We start from the raw sequence: 17,155 nt of genomic DNA on the forward strand, positions 1-17,155 counted from the left end.
TTGCCCCAGAGTCTGAATTATTTGTAGTGGCCACAACCTGTGCACTCTTTCAAGGCTCCGTGCTTTTGCCCTATTGTTCATTCTGCCTGGAACGCCCTTTACTCATCCTACCTACTTGGCAACTCCTCTTCACCCTTCAAAACCCAGCTTACGCATCACCCTCTCCTCTGTTGCTGAAACCTGACTTCTGTATGGGGTCAGTCCTGATTCATGCCCACTTCATTATGGCCTAACCCTCTCTTCCTACTCCCCTCCCGTGCTTCTACAGTGAGCACTTAGAGTTCCCCACGCTTCCGTCATCATGGCCCTCAACACGCTCTATCACGTGGCTCATATAATGCTCTCTCTTCCCAGCTATCCGCTGGCGTCCTGGAAGGCCGACCCATAGTGCCACGTTCATCATCATCTCATGGCCCAGCAGCGCCTGGCACATAGTAAGTGCTCAATAAATACTTCTGGGAAAACAGAAGTAGGGAAGCAGTAGAGGAATCGGGTGTTCTGACTGTTGCATTGGATTTTTGAATTTTCTCCTAATCTCTCTAGTGACAGAGCCAGATTCTGCTCCAGCCAGACACAGAGCAGACTTTCCTCCTTCAGTGTTTGCTAAAGTCAGCGGCAGCAGCATGGGGGCCACCACAAAACCTCGTGTGGACCGGCCATTTGGGCTCAGGAGCCCACGCACCCACACGACACGTCTTGGTTTCCCACTGGCCACAGCTGGGAACACCCCCAGGCCTTCCTCTGAGAGCCCTTGGAAGCCGGACTCTTTGTTTTCCAACTCAGGGCCCCTTCAGGGATCTTGTTTTTCATGGAAAAGCAGGGTGAGTTCATTACATTGTGTTCCTGCCTTGGAGATCATTGTCATTCATCTGCCATCAAAGTCAGAGCCTTGATCAGCTCATTTAAGGCTTGTTCCACCCATATTTTCTTACAACCAGGAAATGGGGAATTTCCTTCATTTTTAAAACCATCCCAGCAAGCCTCTGCCACATGGCTTCCTTTACGAACCTCTCTTGAAACACAAAGATAGAATCAGGCCAGCCCCCACTGTCGTGGCCGTGAAGGGTCCCAGCCTTCCTCTGATCCTTATCAAACACTTGTTGAGCACATTGTAATGACAGTATTTCTTATTTATACAACACCTTTCTTTGGGGGCCAGGGTTGGGCAGAAAGGGGGTGGGAGCCAGATTAAAGCCTTATATAGATTTTGCTTCATTTATCCTGCAGAGCTGGAAATGACAGTCTCTAATGGAAAAAGATACAAAGTTCAGAAAGCAGAGAGACTTGCCTCAGAACCAAGGAATGTGCCAAGACTGGAACCAGCTGCCTGACCTTTTAATGTCTTTGTTCCGTGTTGATGATTATTTATTTGCCCTGAATCTTGCATCTCTAGATTTAACACTCACCTACTGGCCAGCAACCCAAACACATCTCTTACCCACCGTCACTGCTGGGCTCCCGATTTTTTTTCCATCAGCATCTGTGGCACCAGCCCCTCCCAGCTGTCTTCTGACCTCCCACCATCAGCCTCCTTGGGGATCCCTCCACCTCCTTTGTCCAGATCTTAAAATGTCCTGTTCCTAAGCATTCACTCCCACTCTCATCTCACTCGTTCTTGGCCATCTCCAGCTTTTTCGCAGCTTTGACGGATGATAATTCCAAAGTCTGTAACTCTAGCCCAGACCTAGATGAACTCCAGATGTGAACAATGTATGAGGATCGGGTAAGCTGCTGTAACAAACAACCCCCAGATCTCTGTGTCTTGACACAGGAAAGGTTGATTTCTCATTTTTGTTGGGGTCAGCATGAATCAGTGGGGTGAGCTCTGCTCCTCACTGTCATTCAAGGACCCAGACAGCTTAGGCCTCATCTTCTAGGGCAGAGGGTCACATACAGGGACTTTTGGCAGTATTTAGAGATATTTTGGGTGGGGGCAAGGACAACTGGCATCTAGGCAGTAGAGGCCAGGAATGGTAGCCAATATCCTTCCCTACAGAGGACAGTCTCCTGCAACTAGAATTATTTGTTCCACAATATCAGTAGCTGAGAAAGTCTGTTGCAGGGCATCCAGGTCCTCTGTTGGACTCTGCCTCTGGCTAACAGGTGACCACCAGGGAGGCATGGAAGATTGGTTGGAGGTTTGAGAGGTCAGACCTAGAAGGGACACAGGGCACTGTTGCCTATATCCCGTTGGACAGAACTCAGTCACCTGATCCCACCTACCTGCAAGGAAGTTGGAAAACATAGTCGGCTATGTGGCCAGGAAAAAACAAACCAGGATTAGGCAAACACAGCGTGTCTCTGCCATAGATGGTCTAAACAGTATAGATGCACCACTGAGTGCATCACCTTCCCCTGCCTCCTAAACCTTCCCATCTCCAGGTGTAACTCAACTCACTGATTCCAGTCTGGCCCCCATTCAGTCCCATTTCTTCCTGTGGATGGTAACTTTATCTCAAAGGAACTTCTTCCTGGGATCCCCTCCCTGTCCCCAGATCACCTGGGCCAGCTCTGGATTATCTAAATAGCACCAGCAGGTCACTACCACATTGCCTTGTTCATTTTCCTTCATAGCACTTAGCACACCACAACCACCACTAAAATTTCTATATATATATATATATATAATATAGAAATATTACACATTTCTATATAAATATAAAACTATTATGTGTTATTACATTTGTATGTAAATTATATATAATGTGGAGTCTGTAAGATATATAAAATACAAATTATAGTATTTATTATCTGTCTCCTACACTAGAACAATAGAATCAAAACCCAAAAATGATAGGATGCTTATTTGTCTTGTTTGCAGCTATTCCCAGCACCTAGCAGAATGCCTGACATAGACACTCAATATATATACTTGCTGAATAGATAAATGAATCCTTTTTGTGCAAAACAGCTATATTGGTCTTTCTAAAATATGGACTGGATGTGGTAGTTTCCTATTCTAAACTTTAAACATATCTGGATCCAAATTCTCTAGGCTGCTACTTCAGGCCATTTGTGATCTGGCCCTATCCTACCCACCCCTGTACCTTCTCCTCATACGCTCCCAGCCTATATTTTGAGTACCTTCTGCTTCTGTTCACAAGTCTCTGTATATAACATGTTTAATGCTTTTTAAATTATTATTCTCAGCTCTGTATCTTTGTATATGTTATTTCCATCACCTGGAATACATCATCATCCTCTATCTGGCAAACTCCTACTCATCCCTCAATACCCAATTCCATGTTACTTCCTCTGGGAAACCTTTTCTCATGAGTTACAGTCGGTCACAATCTCTGCTTCATTCTTTACAGGTTTTGCAAAATATATTCCAAGTATTTTCTCCATGGTTGCTCTCTCCCCATCAGGTTACAGAATCTCCTCAAAAAAGGGAGAATATCTTAATTGATTGGATGTCCACCTCCCACCCCAATGTGGGCTCTGAGCAGGTACTCAGGACACATGTGAGGAAATAGAAGATGGATGCGTGGAAGCTCCCTGGCCTGTATCCCCCAGATTCCCTAGGCATTTTCTCAAAGGAGCCAAGAACCCATCGTGATTATGACATCCTTCTGGGGTTGTAGCCGCTTTAGCTGCAGAGCCAACTGGTGTTCAGAAATGTCTGTGGCTGGATCCAGATCACCCACATTGAGTGCAACTAGCGATCAATCACTGGAAGCAAAATGAACAGAAGTGCCAAGAAACAGGGAGGGCAAGGAACAACCCGACCCCGCCCTGCTAGCTGGTGCCACTAATGGTAGTTGGCAAAAGCACCAGGCCCTGCCTCCCAGCTTGGGAATGCCACAAACTTCCCCCAAACCCAACTCCTGTTTATCCTCCAGATCTCAGCATAAAAATGTTCCTCACTTAAGAAGGCCTTCCCATACCTCCAAGACTGAGCTAGAGCCCCCAAGTTTCTGCAATGCCCCTTCTCAGACCAGTCACCCTGCAAATCCATCTTCTGCATCAGAGTGTATGTCCATGGGGAAGACCTAGATCTGGATCATTCTTTGCTGTTTCATTTTGAATATGTCCACAGGCCCCAACACAGAGTTGGTCTTCAGTATCAGTCAGGGTCTAATTGTGGACTGAAACTGAGGGTCTTTGATGCAGGGATTTGGTTACTCAAGGGATGGAAAGTCTGAGAAGCCAAGGAAGATGGTGAGGAAAGCAGAGATTAGCAATAGCAAGGGGTTACCGCCATCCCTAGGCTGGAGGACCAGAAGAAGAGGCAATGTTATCATAGCCCACCATTGAGGTCTCCTGGTGGAAGCTGGAACCACAGTGGGCACTGAAGACAAAGAGAATATGCAATCTCTGCTGGGGTTGCTGCTTGAGCCAAAAATGGAGAATACATACCATGATCTTCTCTTGTGCCTTCCAATACACCATGAGTCCCACCAGCAGAAACAAAGTGATGGGAAAACTTGATAACTACAGCTTTCAGGGGCCATCTCCTGAGATGCAGAGCAGAGCAAAGGAAGCTTCAGGAATGTATCTGAGAGAAGATGGGTCCTGGTCCAACCTTGAAGGAGACTTAGCTCTTCTTCTGCCCTGGACCCGTGTTAGACCTGGACATTGTGCTACGGTAACAAAACCTCTTTCATCTCAGTGGCCTCAAACAACAAAAGCTGAACACTGGCAATTAAATAAATGCTTTCACTTGGAAGTGGTATTTGTCTCTTCCTCTGACATTTCACTGGCCAAATATGTCATATGCTCATCATTCACTACAGGTGAGCAGGAGAATTAACCCCTCATATGGTCTAAAAAAGAGAACTAGAAACATGGGGTGGGGGACACCTGGATGGCTCAGCGGTTGAGCATCTGCCTTCAGCACAGGGCGTGATCCCAGAATCTGGGATCGAGTCCCACATCGGGCTCCCTGTGAGGAGCCCACTTCTCTCTCTGCCTGTCTCATTCTCTCTCTCTCTCTCTCTCTCTCTCTCTGTGTGTGTCTCTCAGGAATAAATAAATAAAATATTTTTTAAAAAAAAGAAACATAGGGTGGGAGGGGCAGGTAGCAATAATACCTCACAGCTATCTTAACCACTCCCACCCAACTCTTGAGTCTCAACTAGTTATTGGAATCACTTAAAATGCCCTGACCACCCCCCACATTTCCAACCACTCCCCTAAGGACCCACTAAAATGATGCTATAAAATTGCACATATTCATGGTCAAAGATGATCACAATACACTGATTCTGAAAACAGCAAGCCATGGAAACTTAGCAGCTTAAAACAAGAACAATTTATGAACTTAGAATTTCTGTAGGGTGGGAATTTGAGAGTGGCTTGGCTGGTCAGTTCTGGCTCAGAATTTCTCATGAAGTTGCAGTCAGATGTTGTTGGGACTGTCATCTCATCTAAAGGCTTTGCTGCTTCAAGGTGATCTGCAGAGTCTACTCCAAGGTGACATGCTCACAAGGCTGATAAGTAAGTATATATACTACAATATGAATTTTTAAAAATCGTATGGTATTATATGCTTATATTAGGGTAGCCTGCCACCAACATGGTCTCTCATACTCCTTGCCTCCTCACTTGTGGATGGTTTTCTTCCATATCGCATCAGGGTTGGTCTGCATGACCAGTAGAATATGGCAGAAAAGACAAAGCATGACTTCAAGCGTAAGTCAAAAACATCACTGCCGCTTCTGCTTTGCTCTCTCTTGGATCACTCACTTTGGAAGAAGCACCCTACAGCAAGAAAGGTCCACCAGTGAGAAACTGAGGTCTCCTGGCAATGTCCAGCACCAACCTGACAGCCAAGTGGGTGCGCCATCTTGGTAGTGCACCCTCCAGGCCCAGTCACACCTTCGGATGAGACTGCAGCTCTTTGAGAGACTTCAGGACCGCAGCCGCTCAGACAATCTGCCCCTGAATGCCGTGTAACCCGCAGAAACAGAACTGTGACATAATAAATCTGCATCGCTCAAGCCATCAAGGTTTGGGATAATCTATGAGATACGTATATAGGTTGAATATTCATGTGGGTGTAGAGAGAGAAAGAGAGAAAAAGGAAACTTTTAGAAAGGTAAGGTTATGAGACAGGGTAATGATTTTCTTCAGTGTTTATCCAATTATTAATTTTTCTACAGTGAACACCAATGACTTGGAAGGCGGGAAGGAGGAAAAGTAGCAGCCACTACGGGGTGTTGAGGGCGGCCTTTTATAGCTGCTTCAGATACTGAAGTAAAGCTTGGCTGTGCCAGAGAGTTAACGTAGCTGCCAGTGCAGATAACTTGTCAAGGAAGATGGGTGAGCCAAAGGAAGAACCTGCCAATGTCCACTGTGGGCTTCTCCACCCAGTTAGGCCTGCTCTGAGCCGCCCAGAGGATGTGTTTGGGAACCTGGTGCTGGAGACTGGCCGCCAGGAAGGGGCGGGGGTGTTGCATTTGGAAAACCTCAAGGTTTCTGAGCTGGCAAGAGATGTCAGCAAAAAGCCCTCGCCTGTCTAGACAAAAGTTTGATTTTGAATCAAAAAAGGGAACGTTTGCAAATAGGAAAGCAGTTTAAGCATTTTTTCTCCTTTGAAACTAACCATGAATTTTTAACTATCAACCCTAAAGAGAGACAGCAAGACTCCGGTGGCCACACCAGGGATTTTAATATTGCCCACCCCCCTCGCCCCCCAGCCCCAGATGGATGGTGAAATGGGGCCATTTCTGAGGCTGAACATTGACTTCTCGAGCTGAAGACAGGGGTTTAACAAGACCCCAGGGCATCCGGGAGGAGAGACAGGCTTCCAAGGCGAACATCTGAGGCTCGGGGAATCGGAGTTGCTCAGGCAGCCTGAGAAAATGATCAATCGGGCTGCTGACAGAGGGAAATTGCTGTCCTGGGTTTCTCTGACCTCAGGCTGCGGGAAGAAATCCGCCTTGGTTCACCTGGCCCCCTGGGTAAGGGCTCCCGGGGGCTGCTATCTGAAACCACAGTGCCGGCTGAGTCTGAGGGCCAGGGAGAAAGTCTGCCCTGAAGGGATTTCCCTGAACCCCCCTTCGTCCCGTACACCTGACCCTACTCTGGGCAGAGAAGCTGGACACTGAAGGCTGAGCCAGGCGGGCAGGTCGGAGTCATTGGCTCATAAGGGATGGAAATCTGGTGGAGGGTCCCCAGGCAGAAGAAATTGTAGAGTGCTAAGAAAGTCTTCCAGGGCCTTAAGATGGGGGTGCACCTCAGCTCACAGGAGGGGAAGAACAGGACAGAAAGGCCCTCGGGGACCCAGTGGTGCCTCAGGGACTCTCGGCAGGCTGCTTTTATTCCTCTGCCCTTAACCACAAACAGACTCTGGGTACCTCTCCTGAGTCAGGGCCACCCCACAGTGCCCAGCTTTACAGGTCTTTGGGCCAACCGCTGAAAGAGAATGAGTCAGTATGCATGTGAGTGTGTGTGTGTGTGTGTGAAAGTGTGTGTGTGTGTGTGTGTGTGTCTTTTAATTCCTGTCTCTCAGCCCTAAGTGATCACGGAGGGAACTCTGATTGGCATATCTTGGGTAAGCATCTAGGTTTAGAGGACGGTCGATGAATACAGACCTGCCTGCCAGGGCCCTTAGCCGGAAGCCAGGGAATCACAGTGGGGGAAGACTGGGAATATATATTCCAAATGGATTCTTCTGCTAGTCTGCAAATAGGGCCCGAACCCCACGCTGTGGGGGGGGGGGGGGGTGTTGAGGTCTGCACGACCATTCTCACTGGAGGGATTTGTGAATCGGAATCTACTTGCCCTTCCTTGGTGCCTCCCCTGAGCCTTTCTCACAGCACAAGCCTCAGGACTAAGATTTATTTTTGTGTTTCTGTAAACCTCTTCACCCCTACACTTAGCTTCATCCCCAACAACCGTGCCAATGAAATCATGAACCTGGTGCAATATTTCCTGGAGGCCTAGTGTTGGACTGACTGCCTTTGAATCTCCGCCCTGCTGTTTTCCAGCTGCGTGACCTTGGGCAAGTTGCTTAACCTCTCTGGACCTCTGTTTCTTCCACTGCATTACAGCTCAATAGTTGGCACAATAGTTGTAGCTCCTTTATGGAGATGTTCTGAGTATTAAATGTAGGCACAGGGCAGCCCAGGTGGCTCAGCGGTTTAGCGCCGCCTTCAGCCCAGGGTGTGATCCTGGAGACCCAGAATCGAGTCCCACGTCGGGCTCCCTGCATGGAGGCTGCTTCTCTCTCTGTCTGTGTCTCTGCCTCTCTCTCTCTTTCTGTGTCTCTCATCAATAAATAAATAAAACCTTAAAAAAAAAATAAAATAAATGTAGGCACACCTAACATAGTGCCTGGCTCAGGATAACTCTTTATCGTCATGTGCTTGATGTGTTTGATGACAGCTCACCATTATCATTACGTGTTGATCATGTACTTTATCATGTAAACAAAATGAATTTTAAACACTCGGAAAACGTACATGAGTCCTAGCATACATGCTTCCTAAAGGTTTTCCTGGCTGCTTAAAAACAATAAACTTTGTATAAAGCAAAAGATCAAGGCGTTTGGATGAGAACATGATGAATCAAAAAGATGGGGATTAGGTGATGACACAGATGGACATTGCAGTGGGGTCAGACGGCAAGGCAGTGTGAGGTCATTGTCAAGGGCACAGACTTCTAAGCAAGGCCAACTGATAATCAATGTGGACACCCATAACATTATTTTGGACGAGTAATTTAACCTTCCGGTGTCTTCGTTTTCTCAACTTTAACGCGGGGCTTTCCATAATACCTCTCTGTGGTAGACATCTGTTGTCAATAGCCATCCACCCCTCTGAAAAGCAGCGCTCTGACTTTCATTGGGAAATAGCTCTTTCCGTTCTCACCCATGTGGTTAGGCGGGGGGTGACCCTGCTCCACACCCTGGCTGCAAGAATGGGCCCTGATTAGCTTAAACCATCAGCACAACACATCCCTCTGGCCACAGTGATAGGCTTGGAAATGGACACACAACCCTCTCTCTAAGGCACAATGGGGTCTGATGAGATTCTGGCTCCTGAAAGAGGCTCTTGCTCTGCCTCTCTGGGGTTCAAAGCTGGGAGGAAGTAAGGATGGGATTTGTTGCAGCCGCCCGGTGACCTTGAAGATAGACGTTGTATGAGAAAAGCACCAATGCAGGAGAGATGGAATAAGCCAGGCCCCGAGGACAACTGGGTCTGGGATCCAGTCATTCCTAAATCTAGCCTACCCCTGGACTTTTCAATTCCGGAAGCCAATAATAATTGACAAGTACATAATTTGAAATTATGCTTTTTTTTTGGCATAAGCCAACCAGAGTTGAGTTTTCTAGGCCTTGCAACTAAAAAGTCCTAATTGCTGCCTTATGTATGGGATTAAATGAGATGGTAAGGCTTGGAAAATACTTAGCACATACTAAGCCCTCCCTCCCCATACGTAGTTCCTATATTTTCAAGATGCCTGGGAGCACATCTTTCACTTAGTGCCATACAAAATGGCATGCCAGCCAAATCCCAAAACCTCCGCTTCCCTTCCAAAACCAGAATTTTCTGCCTATGAGTTACACAGACATCAGTACACCAGCCGGAGGACCTGCTAAGTTAATTAGCCCAGCGTTACTGGCGTTACATGGACTTGCTGGAGATGATGTTTTGCAAATTCGAGGTGAAATATTTAATTAATCAAAGCTGCTCAGCCACTTGTCATACCGAGTCAGTGTGCGCTCGGGCGAGGGCCTGGGCTCTGTGGAGGATGCCAGGGTAGACTTGTCCAGAATCTTCCATGTCCTTCGCCACGGTAACTGATCGAACAGCATCAGCTACACTGGTGAATTTAGAGCACTTGCTCTTGGCACCTGACGTTTCACAGCTTCAGGCTGTCTGGGGTGTTCAGGGGCAGGCCACCATCTGTGCCCATGGTTTCTATAGCACCATGCGAGAGCAGTTGACATTACATGCTTTGGGGAGTGGATATTTCCACTGGGGACCATATCAAAGGAAAGGAGACAAATGGTGTGTGTGTGTGTGTGTGTGTGTGTGTGTGTGTGCATGTGGGTGTGTGGTAGTATCCGCATAGACTATTTCACAGTGGACACCAATTACCTCCAAGGAAGGAGCCAGAATACCTGAAAACCCTTTTATAGTTTGAAAATATTAAGAGATAAAGCAGTTTAAAAAATGTATGTGAAATATTATTATAAAAATATATGTAGAAAATAATATAAATTTACATAGAATCATACATACATATATACACACATATGCATTTTCACCATGTTAATGTACATTTTAAAGTTCAGTCGATTTTATTTTATTTTATTTTTTAAAGATTTTATTTATTTATTCATTAGAGACACACAGAGAGAGGCAGAGACACAGGCAGAGGGAGAAGCAGGCTCCATGCAGGGAGCCTGATGTGGGACTCGATCCCAGGACCCCAGGATCACGCCCTGAGCCAAAGGCAGGTGTTCAACCACGGAGCCATCCAGGTGCCCCAAATTTAGTGGATTTTAGATTTTATATATTTTAAGTAGGTAACACACTTGCATGTTCCAATATTTTAAAAAATAACAAAAATAGGCAACATTATTATGGTACTTAACATGTGTTTTTATACACACACACACACACACACACACACACACACACACATTCATTAAGTCCTCACAACATCCTTGGGAGCTACATTCTATGATCACATCCATTTTACTGATGAGGGAACAGAAGTGCAAAGAGGTTAAGTCACGTGCCCACGGTCTTAACCTGCCAGTGAGCAGCAACGGAGGATTTAGGCTGATACTACAGGCCTTGGAAGCTGTGCATTTGACCTCTCGGCTGCCTTGCCTCCCATTGCCTCTGTGTCTTGGTTTAGTTTTCAGATTATAAAAGTAATATGTTCATGGCAGAAAAAAATCAAAAAGTACAAATGAAGGAAAAAGAGACCACCTGATAGGGCACCACAATCTGATACTTTTGTTGTCTATCTGTCCAGCCTGATTCCATGTGAGAATACACAGATATGATCTTTTTTTGTAAAAGGGGATAACTTTTGGCAAACATTTTGTAACCTGCTTCATCACTTAATACACTGTAAAAATAAAAGGGCTTTCAGGTATACATATACTACCAAATGCACACACGCATTATATATATATATATTTTCTGTTTTTCCATAAATAGTAGACTATATTCACAATATTCTATGCTTTTTTCCTTTAATTTTCCTTTCTTTTCTTCTTTCTTTCTTCCTTCCTTTCTTTCTTTCTTTCTTTCTTTCTTTCTTTCTTTCTTTCTCTTTCTTTTTTCTTAGAAACCATTCCCTGTTCCTATGGAAAGTGCTTCTCATTCTTTTATAAAACTGCATTATGTTCCATTGTCTGCTTGTACCATAATTTATTTCACTAGTCCATATTGGTAAGGTTATTTAAAATTTTTATGAAAGTGGTGACATTTGAACTGAGACTTAAAATAAGGTAGAGAGGTGAAGGTCAGGAGAGAAGGGAAAGAGAACAGAGTCAAGATGTACAGAATAGCACATGCAAAGGTCCTGAGGCCCATGATATGGAAAGAAGGTATGTGTGGCAGTAGCCCAGAACAAAATGGGGTGGCTGATGGTGCCTAAGGGGGCAGCAAAGAGCTGAAAAAGTAACTTCATCCTAAGAGCAAGAGAAGCCACTACCAGCTTTACATTTGGGGGACTTAAATATAAAAACCTACCTCCCATTTCCTAAGAAGCCTGACCTAGGCCTGAGCTCCCCCACCCCTAAATGATGTGGATTGAATAGGGAGAAGTCTTGACCCCATGGCCCTGTCCCCAGGTAGCCTGCCCTCATCTACACCCTTTCAGTTAGCCAGAAAGAGTAAGGAACTTCCTCCATCCTGCCCGACCCTGAGGGCAAATGTGCTCTGCGGTATGTGGAGAATGCTTTTGTCATCTCCCACGCAGGCCTGGGTATATAAAGATACAGGAGAGGTGTTAAGCCTTCAGTAATTACCACCTCTAGGGTGGGAGGAGGGAGTCCAGATGGGGTCAAGAGGAGAGAGAGTTTATTTTCTTTCCGAATCCCAGTGAATTCCATGTTTTCATTAAGTCCCCAGGCCTGGGCTCACGGTGTGTGTGCGCGTGTGGCCCTGGGTTAGAAGGAAGGGGAATTGGTGCCACTGTCCTACTCTGTCGAACAGAGGAGCCAATCTGGCACCCACAGGAGCAAGTCAGCTTGGCCGCATTTAGGCTGGCTGTTGGCAACCTGCTCCCAATTTATACAACCATGTTTGTTTGATTGAACTAGACTAACCCTCCACCACTTTTCTGTGGGTCAAGAACACTTCCTCCCAGTCTTAGTTCCAGAATAAGGAAGTTAATGTTTTCCCTCTTTTTATGAGCTTCAGGGTCTGCCCAAAATGTCCCCCAAAATGGCTGAGACAGAGATAGCAGTAGACTCCAGATTTTAGAATGATCTCTCCTAAGAGCTTGTGAACCCTAGGGGACCTGGGATGTCAGGAGACCCAAGGCTCAGTTTTGCAAGTCCCCACATCCCATTTACTAAAAAGATGCCAGCAACAAATGTCTAACTGGTCTTCCTACTCCTGGCCCTTCTAATCGGTTTTATGCCTTGTTCTGGGTAAGGGTTGTTTCAAAATCATTATGATTATATAATTATTACTGTATGTCTTGGGCCCTTAAAGTGTATTGACTTATCCAACTCTCCCTGTCATGCTATGAAGTGGGACCTATTGCTGTTTCCCCTTCACAGAGGAGGAAACAGAGCGCTGCAGGAATTCGGGGAAGCAGCTAATTAGTGGCAGAGCTGGAATCTGACCCTAGATGGTCTTGCTCTAGAGTTGTGTCCATCCAATATGGCAGCTACGTGCGTGAAGTGCAGCAAGTCCCGTTGAGATGTGCTGTGAGTGTAAAACATGTACGTGATTTCAAAGGCTACATATGGAAAAGGGAATATAAAGGTTCTCATCCATTGGTTTTCAGATGAAGTGTTAAAATGAGAGTACTCTGGATATCTTGGGTTCCATAAAATACATCACTAAAGTTCATTCATCCTGGTCCCTCTTATTTTTTTTCTCATGTGGTTAGTGAAAAATTGTAAATTGCATGACTCATACTTTATCTACTTGGCTTTAGCCCTGGGCTGGAGTCAACCATCATGCTATACTGCTTCTCAGTGCAGAGAGGACCATGCCTGGAGCCCTTGGTACTTACACATTTCCCTTCCTAAAGCCTAATGATAAATTGGCCGGCACGCCATCCCATGCTCTGGGGCCTGCCTTCCTCTCTGGACACAGGTCCCACTGCCCTCTCCACTCCCCATCCCAGGCTCACCAACCTCATGCTCACTGACCTGAGCCACTGACCAGCAAACTAATGCGCCTCATTCTCTTTCTGCTCTTGTCCAAGCTGTTACCTGACTCAGAACACTGTTCCCTGCCTTCCTCTACTAACTCCCACCCACTCTCGTTCTTTACAGATGCTTTCCCTGACCCCCACATTCTCCATGTATGCTCTATGGCCCCCTGAATCTTTCCTTAATGGCACAACCACCATTGATAATTATATATAAGTGGGATTATATGACTACCAGCTTTGTCAATCAGAGTTCAATCGGAAGACAAAAATCACCAGTTATTTTAACAAGAAGAGTATAATATAAAAAAATTACCAATCTGGTAACTGGGAAGATGACACAAAGTTATCTTGGTAATAGCAACCACAGGGAAATGCCGCCACCCTAGAACTGGGGAATTAAGGGAAGATGCCAGCATTATTAGAGTTTAGAAGCTCAAAGGAGAGATCCACCTTGGAGCTAACACTTGGCTGATGACTCTGAGCCCAGAGAAGGGTCCCACGGAGCTGGTTCTCTGACCTCTGGCAAGGAGCCCTGCCAACTGGTGTCCCCAAGGGGGATGTGATGAAGCTGGTGCTACAACTACCAGCAAAATACAAACAGGACTTAGCTGTCACTAGGAGAGGCCCTGCTGCTGCAGGGGAACCACAGTGCTGGGGGATGCCCACAGGAAGTGCAAGTGGACAGGAAGGAGCAGGTCCCTCACCTCCTCCAGACTTCCAGCCTGTCTCCCTATGGAGTTAGCAGAGCCCAAGCGCAGGCCACTGGCAAAGCAGAAATGAGGTTTGCAGAGTCCTAGCCCCAGCATCCCAGGGGGAAGGTACAGAGAGTGAGTCACAGTGATGCCTGGAAGTATGGCTGATGCCTCCACCAGCTTGTATCCTCCATGAGAACAGGGGTTGGGCTCAACTGTGCTTGTCTTGGTTTTGAGAACACAGACAGTGAAACATGGGACTAAGAGAACAAGGGCCTTCACCTGGGAATGGGAGCCTAAGTGAAGTCACTCCCCTATCCCAAGGCCCATGAGGGGATTGCTTGGGAGATAATCCAAGGATGGCTGAAGAAAAGCAAGAATTATAGATTTTGTCATTGGCTTGGACACTGTGGTGCGTAGCTCTCCCTTACCGTGGTGATGAACAGACCAGCTACCATGACCACATCTTCTAAACCTAATTTGGGGCCATTGGCCTGACTCAGGAGAGGACAGACGACTTCCAATTAAGACTTGATCAGAAATGTAGACAAGTGTGAGTGCCACAGCTTCTGTCCCATCTTGCGCAATGACCAGCACATACTAGATGGCCAATAAATATTTGTTGACTAATAAATAAATGAAAGAACGGATGACTCTCTGTCCAGGAACAGATTCTTCTAGAGACACTCCAGCCTATTCACAAAATAACAGGACCCCACGTGCAGAGAAAATCCTTGAACAGGTGGAAAGAAAACGGGGCTCCATATCTATGATGCACACTTTGCAGATTGAGAAACTGATCCTCAGATTCCTGGGGTCTGTGGGGGGCAGAATCCAGCAAGGATGAGCTCTCAGCTTATTATCGGTATTATTATTTTCCAAATAAATGCATCATGCCTGTGAAAGACGATGAGAGTGGGACTTTTAATAATGTAAATATTTAATTCACTGTTGCCCAGTTCAATAAATAATGTAACAATAGTTTATTTTTAATTCCAAATGTCATACAATTATGCCCACTGATTTTAACTCACTCTTTACTTGTTGTCTTTAAGTAAATATGTGTCAGAGATGCTAATATAGAGATAGAGATAGATATAGATACATGTGCATATAGTTTTCCCCATAAGCTGCTCATGACAGGAAGCATCAAGCTGGTAAGCGACAGCTAAGAAATTATAAATAATCAGGGGTAGGCCTATAGCTATTCACGTTAATGCCAAGAGTCTAGGGGTGAATTTAATTCACTTCTCACTGGCCCTCTCAAGGGGTGGACCGAAGTTAGCTTTTCTCCTGGCGACTCAGAATGTCTGTTAAATGTCCCCCACAAGCTGCGTGACCTCGGGCAAGCCATGTGAGATCTTGGGGCCTCAGTTTCCCAATCTGTAAACCGCTAAACCGCCTCCAGTGCTTCTTTGGGTCATAAACATTCAAATAGCTGGAATCGTCAACCCCCGATTTATGTCGATTGACAGGGTCTCCTCGTATTCTGTTCGTCTTTCTCACTCCTCACGGTGCAAACGCAGTGATTTCAGAGGCCCCGAAACGAGCTGTTGGCAATCTACGTGCCCTAATAACGGAAGAATTGGACTCCCACGCAAAGGAAATGAGACTCCCAAGAAATGCCCCCGTTTATGAAAGGGCAGAAGGAAAAGAGAGAGACTTTTCATTCTGCTGAGGTTTAAACACTCGAGAACATTACCCAGGCATCAGATATCTTGGGAACAGGGGAGCCGGCGTCCCGCTAGGTTAGCACACATATGGAAAATGTTAGACGGAGAGGTGAGCGAAGTGCGAGTGTACATGAGTTCAAGAGACATCTCGATTTGTTTCTGGGAAAGGAGGAAATTGGCAAACACGGCAAACAAGCCAAAAGGTTGAATTAAGCTAAATCCCAGCAGAGGAAATCGGCACAGACTGGATGGGCCAGAGTATATATATTTTTTTCCTCTTTCCTTTTATGTGTGTGCATGTGTCAGAAGAGGGGGACCCTTGCCATCACCCCTCTTCCTCATATTCTTCTATTAGTAAAACTTCCCCATTCGAGATACTTGGCCGATGTTCCCCAGAAATTGAGGTATTGAGTGCTCACATCCTGATGTCACCACCAGCTTGCAGGAAATTTCTCAGCCTCTACAGAGCCCAGATTCCTCCCATGGCATCTGGTGGTGACTTTGCTTATGTAGGACCCCTGGGTCAGAGAGCAGGGAGCTGGGATTCAAGGTCAAGGTATTTGCTAGGGGGACCTGAGCAACCCACATATCCACCTGCATGTCCCAGAGTTATCCTAAAATTCACCCAGTCTCCCAGGGAAGAAAGACGTAGCCAGACCAGCGGTCTACAGGCAAGGATTGCTTTGGATCTTAGACAGAGACAGCGCTAGAGAATTCTTCAGAATTTGTAACTGAATCTTTTTTCATTTAGAAGATACGGATTATATTTTACCACAGCATTGTCCATAACAGCCAAAGGAAGGGAGACAACTTACCAAAACCAAAGGCAACTGTTAAAAATAGATCCTAAACCTTATATTGGACTACTGAGCAGCCATCAAGAATCAGGTTTTTCAAAGATTTAGTAGCAAGGGAAGATTTTTATACATACAGTTGTAATCAGCAGGAATCAGAAATGTTCAAATACTTAGAATTTAAATTTATAATGTACAAGTCAATGCATGCAAATATTTAGGCACAGTTTCCGGGACTGGTAAACTGCCAGCCCATAGGCAATATCCGGGTCACTGACTCTTTTCAACTAGCCTGGGAGCTAAGAATGCTTTCTTGCTTTTTATTTTTTAACATTTCTTTACTGATCAAGAGAGAAAAAAAAAAAAAGAAAAAAAGAAAAAGGCTTCACAGCATGCGAAAATTCTGTGAAATTCAGATGTCAGGGTTCCACAATCATATTCTATTGGGCCACAGCCACGCTCATTTCTTTAGGTAGTCTCAGTGGCTGCTTTCCTATCACAACACCAGAGCTGAGCAGTGGCAACAGAAATTGCAGATGGCTGTAAAGCAGATCTGGGTGGCCCCTTAGAGAACATGTTTGCTGACCATACACTGAAGGAAGGCACGGAAGGAAATACATCAACAAGGAAAGAAACACATCAACAAGTGCACTGTGCAAGGATTGGATCATATAGGCTTTTTATTTTACCC

The sequence above is a fragment of the Canis aureus genome, chromosome 27, assembly GCF_053574225.1.
Source record: "Canis aureus isolate CA01 chromosome 27, VMU_Caureus_v.1.0, whole genome shotgun sequence".
In the NCBI taxonomy this organism is placed as follows: domain Eukaryota; kingdom Metazoa; phylum Chordata; class Mammalia; order Carnivora; family Canidae; genus Canis; species Canis aureus.